The 22,519-nt window shown below is 39.6% G+C and overlaps 1 long non-coding RNA gene across 2 annotated transcripts in view; it reads left to right on the top strand.

Moving 5' to 3' along the window:
- The first annotated feature begins 325 nt into the window (after positions 1 to 325).
- Positions 326 to 22,519, top strand: part of LOC102015166 — a 95,636-nt gene continuing 73,442 nt past the window's right edge. For both annotated transcript variants that reach the window (XR_259172.2, XR_259173.2), the window contains exon 1: positions 326 to 448. This is a non-coding gene — a long non-coding RNA (uncharacterized LOC102015166). The remainder of the gene's footprint in view (positions 449 to 22,519) is intronic.

Genomic DNA, 22,519 nt, shown 5'->3' with positions numbered 1-22,519 from the left:
TTATCTGTTTTATATATTGTTCTCTGAAAATGGCCATGTATATAATACTGGTATCTAATGAACATTACCTAATAAGTAAGTACATCTTATCAAATACATAGTATCTAGCCAGGGAGAAAATTACAGACATTAAAAGGAAAGCCAGTGAAAATCTGTGGTTCCCTTTGTTATCGGTTGTGCTGCTGTTGTTGACATTTCTCTTCTTATACTGTCTAGGTTATTTACTATCAACATAAATAAAACAGTGCTCATCTTTTGATCTTTCAAACTTCATTCCCGTTTTATTGATATATATTTATGTGTATTTCATTTCCAGGCACAGAAAAAGAATGAAACCCAGGATCCTGAAAATTAGTGGCTGACTGCTCTGAGTAATGATGGTGAAGGAAGATAACATTTCAGGAGGCAAAAGGCAACTTGTAACAGAAAGTGATTTTGCATGAAAGATGTATGTATCAGACAGTGTTATGGAGAATAAATAGTGTTTGCCATGAGCACTGGGTATTATTAGGACTACTCTAAGGGGCCTGTTGTGGTCACTCTTGTAGTACCCTCAAGATAAAGGGCATTTACCGCATTTAGACACAAATACGAATAATGAAATCTTGGTTTCAAATTGAAAGGAAGAAAGTGAAAATGAATTTGTTTGGCAGCCTACCACCTATGGGGAATGAGAGGTTGGATTGAAACTAAGATAATTGGTGTGTATTTTAGATTACAATGAGAACGCAGAAATTTAGAACTAATCTTGAAAATCAAGATGTTATATTCTATTGTGACATCTGGAGAGGGATGCTAAATATTGGTGCCAGGACAAAGGGAGCAGGAAATAAAGTACATATAGTATTGTAAGGTAAACACCACAAAGGGATTTTTGTTGTTGTTGTTGTTGTTGTCGGGGATTGAGCCTGCATCCTTAGGCTCTCAGAGCACGTGCTGCACCACTGAGCTCCATCCACAGCCCAACGCACAAGCCTAAGTGGTGGTTTAGAAATCATAAAGTCAAAAAGCAGGTGAACTATTCTTTCCCATCCCAATGTGGTATGTTGGGAATGCTCTTGTAATTTTAAACCGTTCAGCAGCAGCTCTTATTCACAGCCTGCTTTCTCCTGACCTTTAAGGAATTGCTGATTAAAACTTGACCCCATATTTCACTGTTTTAGAGCTCCCCAGCAATATAGCTAAAATACCTTATTCAGTATAAGCCCTCCGTTTCTTATTGTGAATTGATGTGAATTTTTTTTGAGATCCTTTTTCTTCCTAGGTAAACCTTTGGCATTAAACTCACCCCTTCTGTGGGCAAAGTAAAGCAGTGAAGTCTCACATCACATTACCTTACCCTCTGTCCAGCTATCTCATTTGTGTATTTACCGTCCCTGTAGTTGGAAGTAACATGTATTATTTTTATTGATTCGCTTTTCCTTATCCTTTAAAGACCATTAAAATAGATGTGTTAACAAGTAGTCAAAATAGATGTGAGGTTAATGAGTAGCTATGTGGCTAGCATTCCATTTACCTGGCTTGGGAAACTTCTAGCTTCCCTTAGAAAATGAGAAAAAGACCTTGATAAGAGCTTGTGAACTCCATTCTATGTAGTGTTTTGATTCACACCTTTAGTAATTAATATTTTCTAACTAAAAAGGAAACCATGTTCCAGCTTTTCATCTGCAATCCCGTGGATCTGTACTGGGCATTAATTTTAGTTTTCCTTGAATTTTAGGTATTTCTTTTGAACTTCGGATAATGCATTTATGTGTGAGTCTAAAATTCCCACTGCTGACACACGCCAGTAATCCCAGCACTTGGGAGGCTGAGGCAGGAGGATTGGTAATTCCAGACCTACCTGGGCTACAAAGTGAGCTCAAGGCCAGCCTGAACTGTATAGCGGGACCCTGTCTGAAAAAGATAAAAAAAAAAAAAAAAAATTTCCACTGCAACTTAGGAAAGAAGATTCTGAACACTGTCAGCTGGATCTATGTGTACCTTTCAGCACTTCACGTTGTTCACAGTATCAGGTAGAGTTGGTAAGCCAGGAGGTCCTGTCCTTTTTTTCTGCTTTACCTTTCAGAGACCTCTAGAGAAAGCAGCCAGGTGCTTTGCCAGTAAAACTGTTCCTTAAGGGTTGGTGTGGGTTGCTGATCCTTTTCTTCCCAGCCACTGTCTCTCAACTAACTGACAAAACCGGTCACACTGGCGCAAGATCAGCCGATCTGGATCGTAGTCTTTGCAAGGCAAACTCATGGAGCTGGCAAGGGCAACTCACGAGGCATCAGATTCTCCCACTACTTTGCATGGGAAAACCTGCAATTGGAAATGGAGGATAAGGCTAAAAGGACACAGAAGATGCAAAGAAGGGAACTACATCTTAGGCTGAGGCTCTGAGCATTTATGGAAAGCAGAAATTATAATGTAGCGCATTTTCCTGGACTCGGAACCAGAGCTCATGTGACCTCAGGACATGGCTGAGCCATCAGATCCCTGCGCTGGCTCTACTTTGGACTCTGATCCAATTGCAATTTCTGTTTATATAGTTTTGAATCTGCCTGTCCTCATCCCCTGATTTTCTTCCCCTGCAACTTGAGTTTCTTGCAGTCAAAAAGACTGACCAGAAACAAATGAAATTCTTGTCATTCAGGCTTTCCTCCCTGAGCTGGGTATCAATGCGCTCCATCTCTTGATGCCGCTGGACGCAGGCAGTCAGTGTGTGCTGTGAACATGCGTCTGACAGGCGGCCATTATCCATTCAGTGAATGTCAAGCTCTTTCTGCTTTCTCCTGGACAGCCGGTCCCCAAAGAACTGTAGCACTGTCACAATTTAAACAGTGCCCAGCTCTCCTTAACATGCAGTCTTTTTGCACTGCAAAGGTGCCCTAGCTATCATAGGCATTGAATTGCATGTATACTGCATGCTTGGTTTCTCCTGTGTGAGGCATAGAACACCAGCTAAGCCTCCTTTTGGAGAGCTGAGGCGCAACTGCACCTCCATCCTGACTTGTAGCCTCCAGGCTTGCCCCTTGCTTTCTGGAAAGGTACGAGCCCATATGGCTTAGGTGCTGTGTCTCCTAAGATCTTTAGGACACGAGCTTGCTGACTCCTCTTTCCTGTCTCCTGACATTCCCTGGCCTTTTATCAGGCTGATGCGCCTTAGGCTTTGGATGGTGAACGTTCAGAATACACCCGTGCTCTCAGGCACGTGGCAGATGGTAGTAAGCACGGATATCAAATGGGGTGGCAATTATCTGCCAAGAAGTTTTATTAAATTTACAAACTGCATTTGTGAGGATCCTGTTTTCTAGCTGCATTTATTTCACAGAAAGAGATACCTGGTAAATATGTAAGTAGAGATAAATAATCCTCATAAGAGTATTTGCAGGTAAGCATTTTTACTTGTATTTTATGAATGAAGAAACTGAAGCTTAGAGTCATTAATGGACATCGCCCAAGGACTTCTAAAAAACAGGTTGGAATCCACATCTGATTTATCCCAAACCATATAATCATCTCTCTTTACTATAAAAATATTGGAATACAAATGAATTATTTTAGCATTAGCTTGAAGTGCCTTTAAAGCTTCCATTTAGTTTCTTTTTGTTTTTTTTTTTGTAAAATTGATAAAACACTTAAAAACTCATCTTCACCAATGACATTTCATTTAAGGGAAAAAGAGGTTCTTAATTTGCAGGCATTGGCCATGAGTAACAGCAGGTTTCTGAGGATATAACTCATTGTTCCCAATCAGATGATAGAAAGGATTTTTTCTGTTGCCTTTCTTCAGAGTAATTGCGTATCTATCTATTTATGTGAGCAATTAATCAGAGACCCAAGCAATCAAAGCAGCAGCCGGAATTCCCATGTTGGATTTCCATGTTACATTCACCAATTCTCAGCACTTTCAATGATTTCTGATCCACGTAGTCTAAAACCATATGAATCACATGACAACTACCGGAGATACGAAAGGATGATTTACCCGTCCTGGAGAATGCATTTCAGATGACTTTGCAGGAAACATAAAGAGAAAGGATTCCAGCCAAGATATTTTTAACTGGAAGGCATTCAATAGTTTATAGAATAGAATGACACTGTTGGGTCCTACATTTACAATTTAAAAATATTTTACTGAGTACAATATTTAATTAATTTAGCAAAAAAGAAAACTATGAAGAAATCTTTGCTTAAAAGTGTTCATTTTTACATAGTTCAGAGTCAGCTTAATACCCATTGTTGTTAACTGTCTGTGGGTTGGTAGGAGAAAAATACACAGACCCGTGGTTTCCAGGAACTGAGCTTCAGAGAAACAGAGCTGGCTTTGACCAAGATGCTGAATGAAAGTTTACTTTGAATAGGATAACTGTTTCCTGGGGAGGGAGGCTGACTCACAATGAATTACTACATTAATCAGTAATTTAGAATTCAATTATTACTTAGTTGCCTACAGCACTCCTCCAGATGAAATTGATGGAGAGAGTTCAAGGAGCCTGACTTTTGGAAGCTGGTGCAGGTCTTGCAAGGCTAGTGGAAGGCAGGTGTGTTGTGATTGGCCTGCCTTGTGTTTTCTAAATTAAAACTCTATGGGAGAAAATCACAAAATTCAGGATATTGACTTCGCTTGTGTTTTGGTTACTTTTTTCTCATTGCTGAGACAAAATACCTGACACGCAAAATTAAGGAAGGAAAGGTTTATTTAGCTCACAGTGTGTGGAGGTTTCAGTCCATACTCGGCTGGCTCCAAGGTAGAGTGGCACATGGCAGAGGGCAACAGTTCTTGGCTGCGGAAGACAGCAAAAACAACAAGAGCAAAAGGGAGGAGCAGTAGAGGCAAGCAGTCTCTTTCCCTCCCTTACACTGTATGCAAGCTATCTGCCCAGAGCGGATGTAGCACTTACATCCATAATTCCAACAATGAATCATGAATCAATCAAAAACTCTAGAAGCCTGCCCCATGACTGCATGAGACTTTGGGGGGGACATTGAGACACAAACCATAACATCTTGAAAAACAAAAAAACTCAGCAGACATGGCCATGAAGAGTCCATTGCCCCTGTCAGTGGAAGAGAGCGTGTTTCAATTCCTCACGTTCTCTTCCACTCTAATGGTGCATCTGCAGTCCTCCCTAGCTGGTGTTGCTCTTGAAAGGCATGTGTGCTGCTAGTTCCAAAACACATAGTTGTACGTGATTTCTGTCTTTTGAGGCATTCTAATTCTAATTTGGCTCTATTATTAGCACCACAGTGACCTTTAAAAATATAATGATGCTAAAATAGAGAATATGATAGCTGTATCTGTTATATTTATATGTTGAGAGCTGTTTGGAATATATGAGGGGAATGTAGAACAACCTTAGATGTACAGGACAATGAGCTGCTATAAGATTGGAACAGTGATGAGCAATACTGTGATATATCTTTGTTCTACTCACCCTCTCAGTCCTTCATCCTAAAACTGGATCAGCCTGCAACAACAACAGCAACAACAACAACAACAATGACAACAACAAAGACAACAACAAACAACAGCAGCAACGTTAGTGGGATGTTGAAATACAAGGGTTAGTTATTCCACTAACTTAGCATGTAAGAACTTGATGTAGATTATGGTAGGGTGTCAGTCTAGCAAATAAAAGTGCAGGATGCCAAGTTAAATTTGAATTTCAGATAAACGGTAAATAAGTTTAGAGTATAAGCATGTTCCATGCAACACTTCGGGTACATTCGTACTAAAATCTCACATTGACATGTGACTGGCTCTCCTATATTTTATCTGGCAACCTTAGAACATGCCACAAAACATTCTCAGATGTTGCTATAATCAAGGCTCAGTAAGCAGAGGGAGTCTGAGTAAGAGTCTCTTACTGAGTCTCAGTAAGTCTGGAGGGAGTCTGACCCCAAGCTGAGACGCTAACAGACAGGACCAGTAAAGAAGGCACTTTCTGATGCTCTGAGCAGCAGGTAATTGATAAACAGTAAGGTGGGAAGTTAGCAGGTTTTAAAGACACATTTATTTTTTCTTTAGATGGGGTTTTGTTATGCGGTTCAGACTGGCTTTGAACTCACTTTGTATCCCAGGTTGGCCTCAAACTCACAGCAATCCTCCTGCCTCAGCCTCCAATGTGCTGGGATTACAGGAATATGCCTAGAAGCCACACTTTTTAAAATCTTGCCTTTAATAGTAAAAATAATGAAAATGGGATCTAATACATAAGCTTTAGCATATTCTAGGCACATGGCTGAATGTTTTTCATACATTAATTTCTTTTTAATCTTTGTAACAACCCTGGGAGCTAGATACTATATTTTATCTCTTTTTCTAAGCAAAGAGACTTGAGTATCAAAAAATCAGTTAATTTGCCAAAGTGATAATTGAAATGAAAGAGCCTAAGCTTGTATTTATTATTTTGTAAGTGATAGAGAGTTAGGTAAATAATGGTAATGATTTGTCGAATGCTAACTAATTTATAAATATGTCAGTAATTTTTCAACAGTCTCGTAGGATAGACATTATTGTCAAAGACCCACAAAAATCTATGTGTTGTTTTCAGGGGTAGAAGTTGTTAGAAGTGCTTTTAATAATATAAACTGCTTACAAATCATTACCATGGAGAGAAGCTTGGAGTGTAATACTTTTCGAACACCAGAAATGACACCATTTTATACTTTTAGAGGAAAGAAGATAGAGAGAAGTGGTATAATTAGAAAGTAAAGCAAACTAGTGTATATTTATATCTTAAATGATTTGCAGCAGGAATAATTTATACTTTATCAATATTTCCCACACAGATCATGTCTTAGTACTCTTTACAGAGTTGTAGTCCCCACAACACAACTCTTTCACGCACACAAATGCGTACATATACACACGCAATCCTGTCATATCTGTCTACTTATATGCACCTAGACTTTTGTATATTTTGATATGTAGTATGTATATTGCTCTAAAGATAGCACTGCACAAATCTGAGAGTTCTGTTTTCTTCTTGGGCTTGGATGCCAGGAAACTTGGGAGAGTGAAAGATCATAAGCAGAGGAGTTTGGTAATTCCGGGCAGTATCGCTCCTTTCTGGACTAGAGGGGCCTCTGGATAAATGAAAGCTCATGTGGTTTTCTCTGAATCTACCAGTGTTACAGCTGACTTAGGTTCTATAAGCAGAATCACATGCTTCTGTATTTTCCATCTTCATGACCAAGATTTTGTTATTTTGGTTTGATCTGATGCCTTAGGAAGGTCAAAAATTTTGGGTGACTGTCTTCTTTGGGCTAAACTCTACTTCTTTTTTAGGGGTACTTGGCATTGAGCCCAGGCAGGGCCTTCACACTGAGCTATTCCCCAGCCTTCCTGTTTCATTATTTTAGATAGGGTCTCACCAAATTTTCGAGGCTGGGCTCCAGTCTGTGATACTTCTGCCTCAGCCTTCCAAGTAGCTGTGATTACAGCCATGTGCTGCTACCCTTGACCCAAACTCTGATTCTTTTAATTGCAAAGAAATGGATGCTCACACAAAAGCTGATCAAAAAGTTCCATGTGGTCTTCTACTTCTTATTTTAAATGCAGCTCTCAAAGCTTATTTTCAGCTTTCTGCAGGAAGGGAAAGATTTCAAGTGTGTGAAGATGCTATGCTGAGCTAATGACAAATGCTAATGTTTGCAGTGGAAAATTAGTGGACAGTGCAAAAATTTACTGCTGGATTATTGAGTTTCTGGACTCTCCTGCTCCAGCTGCTTGTTACAACTTTTCTGGGGTCCAGACAGGGCAGAGAAACCTGGAGATCCTCTAAGGTTTAGTAATACTTTGTTTTTCAAATAAGGGAACAGTTCAATGTCTTAAAAATTTTGCTTGAGTAACTTGTGACAAGTGGTATGTCATAGGTTAAAGTATGCCTGAATCAGGGGGTGGGGTTTATAGAATGTTACTCATTCCTTCTGGAGGAACCATAAGAATCTTTTAGGAAAGAATGCAGTGGCCATTGTAGGCAACACTTCTTTGGTATTGCAATCAGCAATTTGATAACATTTTCTCTTCCCTTAGCAGGAAAGAAAAATCAATGCACAAGGTGTGATAGAAAAATACAGTATGTATTTAAATGTGAAACCATTTATTATTGTAAAAGATGTATTACCATCAATCACAATCAAAATCCACCCTTATACCTTCAAACCCACTTATCCCATTGTTCTTGCCGCTTTCTGAAGCAGTTCTGCAGTTCTCCTTTCTGTCTCCATGAGGTGTGACCAAAGATATGTTGAAATTGCAGCCCTGTGCTGTTGATGGAATGCCGGGCTTGTAAAAAGCATTATTGTGTGTCCTCATCCACTGTATTCACTCGATCTGGCAATGTGTGACTTCTGGCTCCTCCCCCAAGTCAAAACAACTATGAAAGGTAAACATTTTGAATTGATTCAGGACTGCAAGGCAGCCATGACAGTTCAACTAATGATGCTCAAGACAGAGGACTTCCAGAACTGCTTCAGAAACTGGCAAGAATGATGGAATAAGTGTTTTCAAAGTTGGGGGGAGGGCAGATTTTGAGGAAGAGTGAGGGTAAGGATTTTACTGTAATTAAGCTTTTAAATATATATACTGTATTGTTCATTTATACCTCATAGGCATGGCATCCTGAGGGTCAGTTCCATAGCAGCACATGTGTCCGCACATCCATTACACACTCTCATTCCTGTTTTACTCCTGAGAAAATGGAGGCTTGAGAGGTGGAGTGAATGTGTTCAACATCATATTCCAGTTCATAGTAGGACTCAGATTTGCTCCGTTCCAGGGTTGTGTGCCTTTCCTATGCATCACCTCCCAGGACAAATTGCTCAGCCTTCTCAGCCTCGGTGTTTTGGTGAGTGAAGCAATGACAGCTGTCCTTTGGGGGCGGGGGTGAGGACTATAGTGGATGTATGTAAATGTCTGTGAACTGACTAGACTACACTTACATTCAGTAGTGAGAGCTTTAACTCTGGCTGAAGAGGTAACAGTAAGTGCTCCAAAAGATGGGTGGATAGAGCACAGTGCTAAGAAGATCTAGTAGGAGGTGCTCTACAGAGTCCAGGTGGGTAGAGTAGACTGCAGAAAAATCTGAAGACAATATTAAGAGCATTTTATGACCACATGGGAGGTCATAAACAAAAAATGAAGGCAAGAGCCTTGAAACGAGAAGACTAAATTCACTCAGTGTGAATGAATCTGACCAACAACCTTCCTGGGAATAACCACTACCATTCCTGTAAATTCATTGGTGCTGCAAAATATTTAACAATTAAATAATTAGAATGATGAAATTCAAAATAATATATTTAGTAATAAAAGAATCCTATCATATCTTAAAGGCCTAGCATGAGAACAAGAGAGGTCACTGGTTTTTCTTTTTTCATGATCTGGATTTGACATTGAAATCATTTTTAATTTATCATCTCACATGTAACTGCAAGTAGAATTTCTTTGTGTTTTTTTTAACGCAGTGTAGTACAGGTTTGACATGTTTAAGAGGCGATGATGCACGACAGCAGCAAGAGTGCTTCTGTACGTGACTGTAAAGCCTGTCACAGAATTCGTACTGGGCTTTTCTGAAGTGCTGTCCTTCCCACTCACTTGAAAGGCCCTCGAGCCTCTTACTGTCCTATAATACACGCTGTCACCAAGTCAGCACCAGTTTCATCTGTGTGTGATAGCGCTGATGTGTGTCAAGCCCTTGTTAAATTCACCGTGGGTCAACTACCTAAATGTTCCGATCCGATCATAAAACATAAGGCCCAGAAATACCCAGAGAAGTGTGGCAACTGGCATTTTTATGATAACTACATTAGGAACCTGATGAATGAGGGTAGAATGTAAATTGAACATGAATATGAATAAGAATGAAGCATGAGCATTTTAAGAAATTAATCTTGTATATTTGTATATTACTCCAAAGGCATCTGACTAGTTACTGGTCCTCTTCAGATTAAAATGGATGGTTTTAGAGTTCTGTTGAAGTGGACTCCAATTGTCATTCATTCATCCATCAAACTGTGGTTGAGGATCTGCTACAATAAGCACTAAAATACATTGACAACTAAGACTTGGCCTCCTATTCTCTTGGGCCTTACAGACTATTGGGAAACAGAATTTAATTGGATGAACAAAAATTAATATTATTCTGTTTTGGAAATTTGCCTTTTTATTCATTCTCTAAGAATACCGTATCAGTCAGGGTTTACTAGAGAAACAGATATAACACAAGATATACAAATGTATAAGAAATTATGTTTGGCTTACAAAGCCCAGTGATGAGAAGGCGTGCAGAGGGTGTCTGCACGCTGGAGACTGAGGAGCCCAGCCCCGGGCCTGGAGCTCACTGTGTTAAAGGGCTGATGGGTCTGCGACGGAATGTTGAAGAATCTAAGATGAAGGCCAGAGAGCCAACACCAGAAGGCTGAAGAGTCCAGACGGAAGCCCAACAGTCTGCACCAGAAGCCAGGATATGTCCAAGCTGAGGGCAAAGACTGGAGCTCCTCCGAAGAACCAGCAGCCAGTCCTTCCTCAATTCCTTTTTTTATGCAGTCTACCCCCTCTGGGAGGGATGTGGTCCTCTATTCCCACACCCTCTGCATGCCTTCCTCTGGCACGGCTCAGGATGAATACAAAGTAAGCACCCTGGCTCCCTGCTGGGTCACTTAGTTCACCTTCTAAACTTCTCTAATTAACACAATAAACAACATCCCAGAAGAGTAAGGGTGTGTCCTTTTTACCTCAAGATGCAGAACTGCTGAGTCACTCAGCCAAACCTCTAGGCTCCCCAAGCTGACACAGTGTATCAACCATAACAAATACTTGCTTGGTTTTGCTCAAAAGGTTTAACATTAAAGGTGAAAGAGTTTTAGAGAGATGCAAGATTTTGCAAGCGATGATTTCCATCCAATTCCTGCTCTGCAGCACATGAGTGTCCACCTGTATTTGAGTTCCCCAATATAGTATTTCATAGGGAGAGACACAGATGGAGGTTGTGTTTGTTTCAGGATGGAGACTACTGGAATTATTATTTGGAATGTTTTTTATTTTCAGTAGAAATTGCTGCTGCTTAATCTCTGCTTCCTCACTTTGCTTATGTTTCTCCTTTTATCAGTTTCTAACTGTGAGACCTGAAGTAATCCTTCCAAAATTAACTCTCCCTTCCCTGGAGCAATAGAATACATTAGAAATGACATAAACCTAAGATCAGATTTTTATAACTATTGTGTGCATTTTCACTTGATTGCTTTTTTAATTCTATGGAGCATTTTATATATTATAGACAGCATCTTTTCCCCCCATGTATTTATATATTTGGAACACCAGTTATACTATTTAGAATTTCATGTATTTTTTTCACTTGTCTATTGATTATAGAGAGATGAATGGTTTCATTTTTGCAGATGTGTAAATGCACATAATGTACTTTCATGATTTCCACCTTCCTTCCAATTAGTATCTATTTACCAAAGAAGATTCCAAAGAAAAAGAGGAGAGAAAAACAGAAAGTAAAATGTTACCATGCCACTTCAACATAAATAGAACCACTGTTGATTACTTGGGAGACCCAGTTTTTCCACTCACCCTTAAATCACTCCTGCACTCTTTTTCTTTAAACAAAATTGGGGTTTTGGTAGAGAAAATTTCTGGAAGTAAAAAAAAAAAAAATTACAGTTAAAGAATCTGAACATTTTTAAACGTTTAAAAATATAATCAAATTTATACCCTAAATCAGTGTAGCAACTTGCACTCCTGCCATCAGAAGTGGTTGTATTTATGAATTTGCAAGATGGTTATCTGCTTTTTAAGCTTTCAATTTGATGGATGATCCTTTTCCATATGGCTCCATAAAGATTCTTGATGCAGTCCTAGAGCTTCTGATTGTCCATTGGCCCTCTTCTGGCTATGGACCTTGGGACCTTCAAATATATTTTTGTTGGCTCAAGATTTTAAAAAAACCTATGATGCTTATTCTTCTTCTTACAACTATACTTTATGCAAACTTTCTCTGGCTCCTCGGGATCTTTTTGATTTTCTTGCTGGAGCAGTTATTTGTCTGTCAGTTTCTTATAATGCATTAGATTTTCCTGTCATTTGTTTCTTTCTCTAGTCAGAAAGTGGGCTGCTTTCAAGTAGGCTACTGGCACGAGAGGAGACATTGACTTGATCCTTTCATTAATCTATCAATTTAACATTTGTTAACTTGAGCAGAGTTTTCAGGAAAGTACAGTGTCTCCCTCTATCACCACTCAGTTGATTGTCCAAAGCTCTCTGACTAGGAATCATGCAATGTGGTAATGTTGGTCAGGAAGACAGACAGCATTCTAAAGATTTTGGGCAGGATAAGACAATTCAGAGATTTACAGGCTTACACAACTGTTAGAGGAATTAGAAGAGGGGATATCAATAGCCACATAAAATATATAGGACCCTTGTTGTCTACAGAGTATTTGTCAATGACAGTATCCTTGTTAGGTCTTAGGGCATTTCCACAATGACTATTCATCTATTTATCTGTATCTCAGGAAGAGTTTAGTTCTCTTATGAGTCACTGCTTTCTGTGCCAGGCTGTAAGCATTTTCATAAAGAGTAATAGCTGCTTTGTCCCCGAATGGCGCACTAAAGTTGGTTGGTCTATCTGCTGCTGTTGGTATTTTCTGACAGGCAGCAGCAAGGTTATGTTTCTTGAGGTTGTCTCTGTGTGCATTTCCGTGGCCCCTTCGGTCCTCCTTGTTTGCTGTCCCCCTGGTTCAAGTTGCTGAGCCATAGCTTCTTGACATCTGGCTCGAGTCCACACTCTTCTAATATACACCCTGCAATGGGGAGCCGCATTGAGCAGGCTTCGGAGCTGTGATCTGGCTGTGCTCCAGGCCTCAGAGGCTGATAAATCTGCCTTGGCATTTTAAGTATAGCTCTCAGATGATGACTATGTTTATTGGAGCTGCATGCAACATTTTGATAGGCTGTTATTATAAACCAGCACCTAAGACTAGAAACAGCAAGAGGAAGGAATTTTCCATGCATAGAAGCCCGTTAGCAGTGGTTGTCCTTTTCTGCATTCATTAATGTACAGTCTAAAGATTTCTAACCGAATGTGATCCAAAAATCAAAAAAGACAGGCTAGGGCATAGCCACCCTCCGGGTGACTCAAATTCTTGCCTTGGCAAGCAGCATCATCAGGGACCTCAGATGGCCTCTGACCTAGAATGTCCTTGAAAATATGGATGGTTTTCTATCATTTGTGCCTCCAAGAGAGTCGTGCTTGATATAGATGTACAGGAAACAAAGATGCCAATTAACTGTAGCAGTGACCAGCATCCTGCACTTTTTTTTTTTAGTTTCCGGTCAGTATTTCCAAAGTACTTTTCAAACCTTGAGCCTTTAGATGTACTCCACCACAGCCTTCATGGTCATTCTAGTTGGGAAATACTGTGATGATTACCCACATCTGAAAATTCACAGTTAGCATTCTGAAACTTACAACAAGTCTTGCAGTAACAAAACCTTTTGAGTTTTGTTTAACCTAGCACCTTCCCCACTTTAAACATTACAAGTTTTCTTTTGTATCATTTTGATAAAAGCGTATTGGATACGGGCACCAGGTGTCTTCTAGATATTTTAGTCTCAATAGTGATACTGGAAGTTCTTGAGCTTATTCCAAGCAATGATCTTGTGGAAATCTGGTGCCAAAATCTCTGCTCAGGTAATTTTTTTCTCTTGCTTATATTGAGATTTTTCTCCTGATCTTTGACTTTGAGTATTTTTCCTCTGTTGTGTTTGTGAAGCTGTCTTTAGTCTGCTTTGAATTTCTTTAGCTCCCTAGATGTGGGTGCTATTATTATAGCCATTATTTTTCAGTAAATTTTAAAAGAGGTAAGCCAGTCTTCCTTTGAATATTTTTTCTTGTTTGGTCTTTCTCTTTTTTTCTGGTACTTCCAGAAACACCAGGTTTATTCCCACATATGAGAGTATTTAATGGTGTCCTTGTCTCTTTGGAGTTCTGTTCTTTCCATTCTTTATGTCCTCTTCTTTATCTTGCTTACTGTCTACTGATCTGTCTTCAAATTTGTTAATTCTCCCTCTGCCAGTTCAGATTTACTGTTGCGCTCTTAGTAAATTTCAAAATTTCAGTTATTGTACTTTTCACTTTCATATTTCCATTTGGTTCTTCTTAAATAGTGTTGATCTCTTTATTGATGTTCTCTGCAACATGGTCACTGCTAGAATCAATTTCACCTGTCTGGGCATACTCTCGTTCAGAGGTGGGGTTGGGACAATGACAAGCTTCTCTCTGAGTGACATCCCTGCTCTAGGAGCTAAGTGCTCAATGGACAGGAGTCTTCCTTCAGGCTTAGGTCTTTCTGATACAAAACCACGACCCCCAGAGCTGGGAAAGGGGTGTTGGGACCCCAGTCCTTTCTGGGCACTGTGCCCAAGGCAGAGCCTCCATTTTGCCAGTGGGGTTTGGATGGGAGAAGGGAACTCTGGTCTCTCCACAGCACTCCCTGGACTTTAGTCTCAGCAACACAGAGTTGAGAGAAGGCTGGATAGTTCTCTTGCTGGATGCTGAGGAGAAAGGGATTCTTGTGTTTATTCTGGAGTCTGCTTTCACCTTGCTACTGTAAGAGAGGGAAGGAAGGGAGAAGTCTTAGTTTAAATGCTGCAGATTCTTTCTTTTGTTTTTTGGTTTTTTTTTTTTTTTTTTTTTTTTTTTGGTTCTTTTCCGGTACCTGGAATTAGACTCATGATCTTGGGCTTGCCAGTCAGGTGTTTTGCCACTGAGCTAAATCCCCAGCTTTTTGAAGTGATAGGTACTGTGTTTGTTAAAGTCTTTGTAAAGTTGTTTTTATATTGTACGGTTTCTCTTACATGAGAAACTCAAAGTGTAAGTAAATTACAGAGTAAAATAGAGGCAGCTTTTTTTGGATATGGGGAAGGGGGTCAGTGGAAGGGGTGAGAGGAGAGGTGAAACAGGATGGAAAATGAGCAGCATGTGTTATATACACTCCAATTCCCCCAGCAAATGAAAACATCATGTATTGTGGCCCCTTACGTTCTTTCTAAAAATAATTTTTGCTGGTTTTATTGGGGAGTAAGTTAATGAAGGTCTTTGTTCTATAATGTCAGGAGTCAGTTTCTTAAGATTAAATATTTATGTATATAGAATAAAACACATAGCACTACAAAACAACCACTTTAAATGTAGTTATCCAAACATTGAAGCATCCTGACACATAGAAGTACTTAATGTCTTAAATAGCTACATCTGACTGTGTTTCTAGTAACTAATGGAGACCATTTCCCCAGTGGCAGTTATTGGGGACCCTAGCACTGAGCCTCCAGTCTCCTGCCAAGTGTTATAATGCACAGTGGGAAGAAAAAGCAAGAGACAAAATAGGGGTGGAGACTGGGATCTGGGATGACCAGTTGTTCTTGGGTAACAAAAGGCCACAAGGCACCCAGAACATTGGTGTTTATTCTTTACATCTGAGTCAAGGACAATGGGTGAGGGGCAGGGGGTGTTTCTGGGAGCAGTAATGACAGACCAAGGTGCTAGGAAGAAGAGCAAAGTATTCTCCCAAGGACAGGGACAAGGATGAGACAGGTGGGCAATAAGGAAACTAGCTTTCCCAGAAGCCTTATTTTCTCCAGTGTGTCTCACCTTGCCCCGTGAGCACCTCAGCAGTTGTTACCCCTATGGCTTCCCGGTGTGAACAGGAAAGAGCAGGGGGTTTCTCAGTTCCAAGCTTGCTCAAGGGCAGGACAAGAGCGAGCTTTGGAGTCCCCTAGACTCAATTTAAAATTCATGACTGTCAAAAAGTAACTACCCACCAGACATAAGGATGTAAGATTGATCAAACAATCAAAGACAGTAACAAGTAATAATAATAATAATAAAAAAACCATTGGAAATGATGCTGAGCTTCACCATACAAGATGGTAGGAGTTCAACAATGGTTCTTATACTGCATGTTGTTGTTTTCAGATCAGTCGTTCTGATTACCAGATTCAAGCGTGCCATTGAAGATAACAGCATGTAGTGTAGCAGCCATTGTTAATTCCTGTCATTTTGTTTTGAGGTCATGTATCATTTTTGTTGTCTTCGTGTTGTTTTGATTTTGTCTTCATTGTTGTTATTTTGTTAGTTTTTTTTTTATCTTTAAAATAAAAAAATAAAAGAAAAGTAACTATCATGCTTTCAGGTAGAGATGAACATAACTGAAGGTTATATTTTGGGAGATCTATAAGAACAATAATGTGACATGGAAATATCTAGGATGGCTGTTGGTGAAAAAGTCCTGGGGACATTAATACCCTTGTAGTTTGTTGTCTATGTTAATTTCAGGAAATGTTAAATTTCAGTTAGAGGTCACTGACAATAAAAATGAACAGTTTTCTAATCTGCACTCACTGGTCCTTTGAATGCTAACCACAGTCTGGTTTGGGATCTGTCCCCTGTAGTGAAGATTGCACGTAAAATTCTAGGCCATAATGTAGAGAGGGCCACTAAATAGCCCATGTGTCAATGACCCAAGGAATCATGCTTTTCGGTGCTATGCGAGGACAGCTTGCAGGGATGCTGCGGTCCTCTGAAGCCTTGCATGGTCTCTTCCTGGGGATTCCTGACCTCCATCATCGGCTTTGTCACTTCTCTGCGTCCCCTGACCGGAGTCACATTGGACAGAGGGGCACAGGCACGGGCAAGGAATTTTAATGAAAGGCACACCGTTTCCACTGGGTTTTTTTTTTGGGGGGGGGTGGTTGTTTTCGGTACCGGGAACCGAACTCACGACCTTGCTCTTGCCAGGCAGGCGCTGTGCCGCTGAGCTAAATCCCCAGCCCCCGTTTCCACTGTTGTAACAAGAAAGTGATCAGTGATTTCAGAAAAATAATGCTCTCTCTGGAAGGTGCAAATCTGGGTCTATCAACTGTAAATATCAGGTGACACAAACCAAAGGAGATTTAATGTAAAGAAAAAGTATTTAAATAGTGCCTACTATAGTTATAGTCTCTGTGAAATCGTTCTCCATAAAAATGAAATACTTTTAGAAATTGACTATAATTCACCTTCAGAATCTCTTTAAAAGAGAATTTTATCCAAACTATATATGATGGAGAAAAAAAATCACATAATTTAGTCATTGCTCAGTTCAATCTTTTATTCAAATTAATTCAGATTTCACTTCTATTGCTAAGTGTAAATATTTTTATGATACAAAGTTGCTTTCAGAATAACTTCCTCTAAGTTTTATAGAACAGCAGCATGTCCTGGGGGAAGCTTGGTTCATGCTGTTTGTTTATATCACCTTAATCGATGAGCTGTAAGTTTTAAGAGGCAGGATTACATATCTGGAAATATAAGGCTACATAAATTGTGAGTCATGTAAATTGTACATATGTAATTTTTCTTTCACCACCAGAGTCATCAAATATATCATTAAAAAATTAGCAACGTGGTTTGAAATAAAAAACCCTAATGCTTTGAAATGTTGTACCCTAAGAGATTTAGAATAGATATAAAGGTTTTATTGTTTACTTATTATTTAAATCCCTGTATTGTTAAATATAAGAAAGAGCCTATGTTTTTAGCAGTAATTAAAAAAAAAAACCCACCTCTTCTACCTAAGGTAATTTGAGTTTCTTGTTGCTGGAAGTTAGTGGCTGGACTGGATTACATATCAATGTCTTGTCTGGTCATTTGATTTATGATGCTTTGTCCTGATGTGCTTTATGTCCTTAGCAACATTAAAGGCTACCAAAGAGTAATTTTGTTGCTAAGCATTGGAGAAATACATCTATTCTTCTGGGACCAGAACTCTAAAGTGATTAGTGCTCCAGGGATGTAGGAAACCAATGTAATGGTTTGTGTTTCCACAAGAAATCAGCTCCCTCTTCAAAACCTGAACAATCCCTACAGAGCTATGACTCACCTGGCCCACTGGGAGGGCTGGGAGAGGAAAGCATCACACTGAGAAGCGGGGATAATTACGAAGACCAGTGGGGCTTTAGAAGAGAGACTGCTTGGGTGGAAAGAGAAATACTAAAAGACACACAATAGAAGTACAATCAAAGTATCTCTAAAATTAGAGAATAAAGTAATATGGCTTAATGGCTTAAGACACAGAAACAGACTGAAAATTCAAGACTATAAATTCTGCTCCTGGCCCAGTGATTAGCTCACACAGGCATCTGCATAGGCAAACCGTCTCCTGAGGTTCCCAACTGACTGGGATCCAGGGTTCCTGCTGCGTAAGTGCAGAGCATGATAGCATACCTGTGGGTATATTTTGCTCTTCTGACATGGACTCTGTTTCTGTTTAAATTTTAATTTCATTATTATATGGTATGTAATAATTCATTTTGGGGAATGCACATGTGTAGATCATCTTGATCATTTTTGATCGCCCTTCTACCCCATCCCTGCCTTTTCCCTTCCCCAGTTCCGGTTTTCCCTTTCCAAAATTGGGAACTCAGGACAGACACCACTGTTTCCTTGTAGCTTTCTTTGTTCATTGCCATCACTCCCTCCCACTTCATTCACACTTGAAATGATAGGAACTGAGCCTTGCGGAAACCCTGTATACAAACGATTAGCTGAAGTCTACTTACGTTGCTAATTAGGGCTGGAAATCATCCTCCCATTCAGCCATTCCTACCTCACGCGACCCTGGATGCCAAGGTGCATCAGGGCCAGGCCCTCCTGGGGCTGGCTTTTAGTGCATGGTTACTTTTGGACTGAACCCAACTCTTGGCATGGTGAGGCCTTTGATCCTTTTTCTCATATTCTAAAAATAGAGCTTCCCCTTGGTAGCATGGAAATGGAGCTTCCCGCTGTCACCTGGACACTCCTGCAGATTTACGGTACGGAAACCCATGTCCTGGCTCCTGTATATGCACTTCTGGGCAACCCTAAAAGTGCAGAGCAGTGAAGCTGGTGGAGAGGTGCTAAGTCTCCCACCGTAAGGGCCACTTGGCGTCTTTGTCCTTGTTGGTCATTTCTCTTCTTTCCCCAGGTTATTTCCTTTGAGCCCTCATTCTTTTTCTCTCCTTAACTCTTAAGCTTATTATTTACATTAAAATATTATTTAGTGTCACACCATTTATTTTGAATGAGTGTTTTAAAAGTGAAAGCAATCCTAGGAGACTCTGGTGTGATTCAACTCTCAGAGCACCTAGATTCTACTTTCAAAGGAATATATTCTGTCTGTGTGTGATTAGGACTTGCTTTTCTATATCAATAATCTTTATAAATAGAATTATTTGAATCCTTCAACTCAGCTGATGGGGCAATTAGATAATAAAGCACTCTCTCCATTGAAGGTCAGTTCTTCACCTTCTTGCTTGATCCTAATCCTTCATAATTCATTCAGGACTTTGCCTTACCAACTGCATTTTCATGCCATCTTTAAACTTTTTTGTTGAATCTTAATATATTTATGTCAAGTGTCTTCTGTAGTAGGCACTGGGTTAGTTGCTTGGGAAAAATCATGAATGAGATATAGATTCTGTCCTTAAGGTTTTCAGTCTAGTGTGGAAGAATTAGAAGCAAACAGGCACTTAAAAATGAAGGAGTGCGTACTTGGAGACTTTGGGACACTAACACAAGGGGAGAAGACTTAATTCTTCCCATTATGTCAAAAAAATGCTCAGGACTTCCTTATTCTGAGTAACTCCTACTCAAGTCCACTACTGTTTATCTTTTTAAAAATTTTTATATATTTATTTCTGTGTTTTTTTATGTTTTATTTTTTAGATAGGGTCTTGCTATCTAAAGTTCAAGTTGGGCTTGAACTCACTATGTAGCCCAGCCTGGCCTTGAATCCATGATGATCCTCCTGCCTCAGCCTCTTGAGTGGGGGATTATAGGCATGTACCACTGTTCCCAGCTATCTTTTTAATTTTTTTTTAAACCAAAGATTTACATGGGCCTTGGCTTTCTCTTCTGTCTGATTGATTGCAATGATCTTAATATTTGTTTCCCCTCAAAATTCAAGTGTTGAATCTTAACCCTCAAAATGATGGTGTTAAGAGATAAGGCGTTTGGGAAGTGAGTAGGTTATGTGTGTGAAGCCTTCATGTTTGGAATTTGTGGGCTTATAAAAGAGACTCTGGGGGTTGGGGATTTAGCTTAGCGGCACAGCGCCTACCTGGGAAGCATGAGGTCGTGAGTTTGATTCCCGGTACCGGAAAAAAAAAAAAAAAATGAAAAAGAAAGAGACTCTGGAGAGCCAGTGGCCTATTCTGCCCCGTGAGGACACAGGGACAGTGTACCATCCGTGAGCTCCAGCACTGTGAGAAATAATGTCTGTGTGTAAGCCCTGCGGTTTAGAGTACTTTGTCAGAACGGCCCAAATGAATGAAGAAACCGCTTCATTTATTATTCCTCCCAGCCAGGCTTCTGCTCATTGAGGGCTCTGGTCTTTAGCATTGAAGAATATCTTCCAGAGGCCAAATCTAGGATCTGCTACTAAATCTTATTTCTTTCTGACTCAATGAAGCACGCATCATTGTTGCCCATCCCAAGCCCATCGGCTGGATCTTCGAACAGCTGCCTAATGGGTCTTACATTTGTCTTTTGTTCCTATTCATTTCCGAGATGTTCATCATCATCTCCAGCCTCAACTCCTCGGTGGCATCTTTTATTTTAAACTGAGCACTTCCTTCCAGGTCTGCCAAGCCTTAAACTCTAGGTATAAATTCAAACTCTATTCTGGTTACTAAAATTTCAAAAGTACAGCTTTGATATGATGCAGTTCCTTTTTTAAAAAAATCTTTAATGGTTCCTCATTGCCCAGTAAATTACACACAAGGTCTCCAGCATGATGTTCAAGGTCTTACATGATGTATCCTCCAGCCATAGCTCCAGTCTTTTCTTTTTCATTCTGTTTTTCAACACATCGCGAAGACCAGCTTAAGAGACTGTGGCATTTTAAGGGGCTGGGGATTTAGCTCAGTGGCACAGCGCCTGCCTGGCAAGCGCAAGGTCATGAGTTCGATTCCTGGTACTAGAAAAAAAAAAAAGACAGTGACATTCTAAATGTGCTCATCCTTTCTGCTTTCATTCCTTTGCTTATTTTTGTGTCTTGGGGCAGAATTCTACCTATCTGGTTACTCTTTTGTCAAAATGCTACCACCTTTTATGGCTTTCTTAATAGTCACCTGCTCCATTAAGTTATCCTGTCTTCCCCCTTCTCCTCAAAGAGATAAATCATCTTTCCTTCCGAGAGTGCTACAGCATGTTATTTTGCCCCATCGTCTTCGGCCATGCCTCTCCCAATTTTTCCCTAATATTCGCACACATCGCTAATCTCTTTGAGGGCTAACCCTAGCATGGTGCTTTGCACATGCAGCTTTAAAAATATTTGTTGCATTGCATTTACCTCTTGAGACTCATCTTTTTTTGACCGTTTCCCCATCACTCTGAAAGATACTTGTTTTGGTAACTTATATACAAATATGAAGGTATGTATGACAAATCTGAGGGTCGTGTTATGACTGTGATTGATAATAATATATTGAATGACAAAATAAGTAACCAGAAAGGTAGGTAGACTTTTAAATAAAAGCAAGGTTAAATAGAACATTGATCTAAAAGGAGCCATTGGCCAAAAACTGGGAAAAGGGGAACTGGTGGAGGAGCAGGCTATGCAGAAAGAGTGCCTGCAGACTTGACTGTAGTCAGCTGTGCAGCTGGATCATTTAATAGCAGTTAAACTTGGGAAAGTCGCTCAACCTCTTAGCATATTTGCCCTTTCATTTATCACGTATTACTGAGCACTAGAGCTGTGTACCAGACATTTCTAGACACTCTTCACAATTGTGAATGACTTCCTTGTCTCTGTTCTCATGGATTTAACATGATTAGTGGGATAACATTTGTCCCAATGATATATTCATCTTCAAAAGTTAGTAAGATTGAATTATAGGACAAAATAATAGAGAGGAATGAAATAGTCAACTATTAGGTGAGAGACTAAACATATAATAAAATACGTAAAACATCTAAATATTTTGTCATGCTAGATTTTACTCTTTGTGTTATTTACTTTAGCAGTGATGCAACAAGGTGTGAATTTATTTATTCTGCTTGGTACTAAGAGTACATTTATGACCTGAGGGTACATGCACTTTACATTTGGAAATTTGTTCGCCATTGCTTCCTCAATATTTCTACTCATATAACCTAACTTTCTTTCCTCTGGAACTTTTATTATGTGTTTGTTGGAGCCTCTACTATATTTCTTAACTGTTCTTTCTGTTAAAAATATAATCTCTTTGTTTAGTTTGGGTTATCCAATCAATTGAATTAGAAACTTGAAAAATCAATTTTTTCATTTATAAGGATTCTACTTTGCATTTGTACATATCTGCTATAGTTCCTCTTGTATTTTTTACTTCATACTTCTTTGTCATTTCTGTGTAAAGTATTCTTTAGTACATCTCCCTGAGCAATCTAAACATATTTATACAAAAGTCTTTGCCATTTGCCACATTAGCTCAGGAAACTAAGCTTACTTGAGTGAATGGCTGAAT

The sequence above is a fragment of the Chinchilla lanigera genome, unplaced genomic scaffold (assembly GCF_000276665.1).
Source record: "Chinchilla lanigera isolate Chin_1 unplaced genomic scaffold, ChiLan1.0 scaffold00002, whole genome shotgun sequence".
NCBI lineage: Eukaryota > Metazoa > Chordata > Mammalia > Rodentia > Chinchillidae > Chinchilla > Chinchilla lanigera.
The sequence above is the reverse complement of the archived record's forward strand: the minus strand, read 5'-3'. Positions and strand labels throughout refer to the sequence as shown.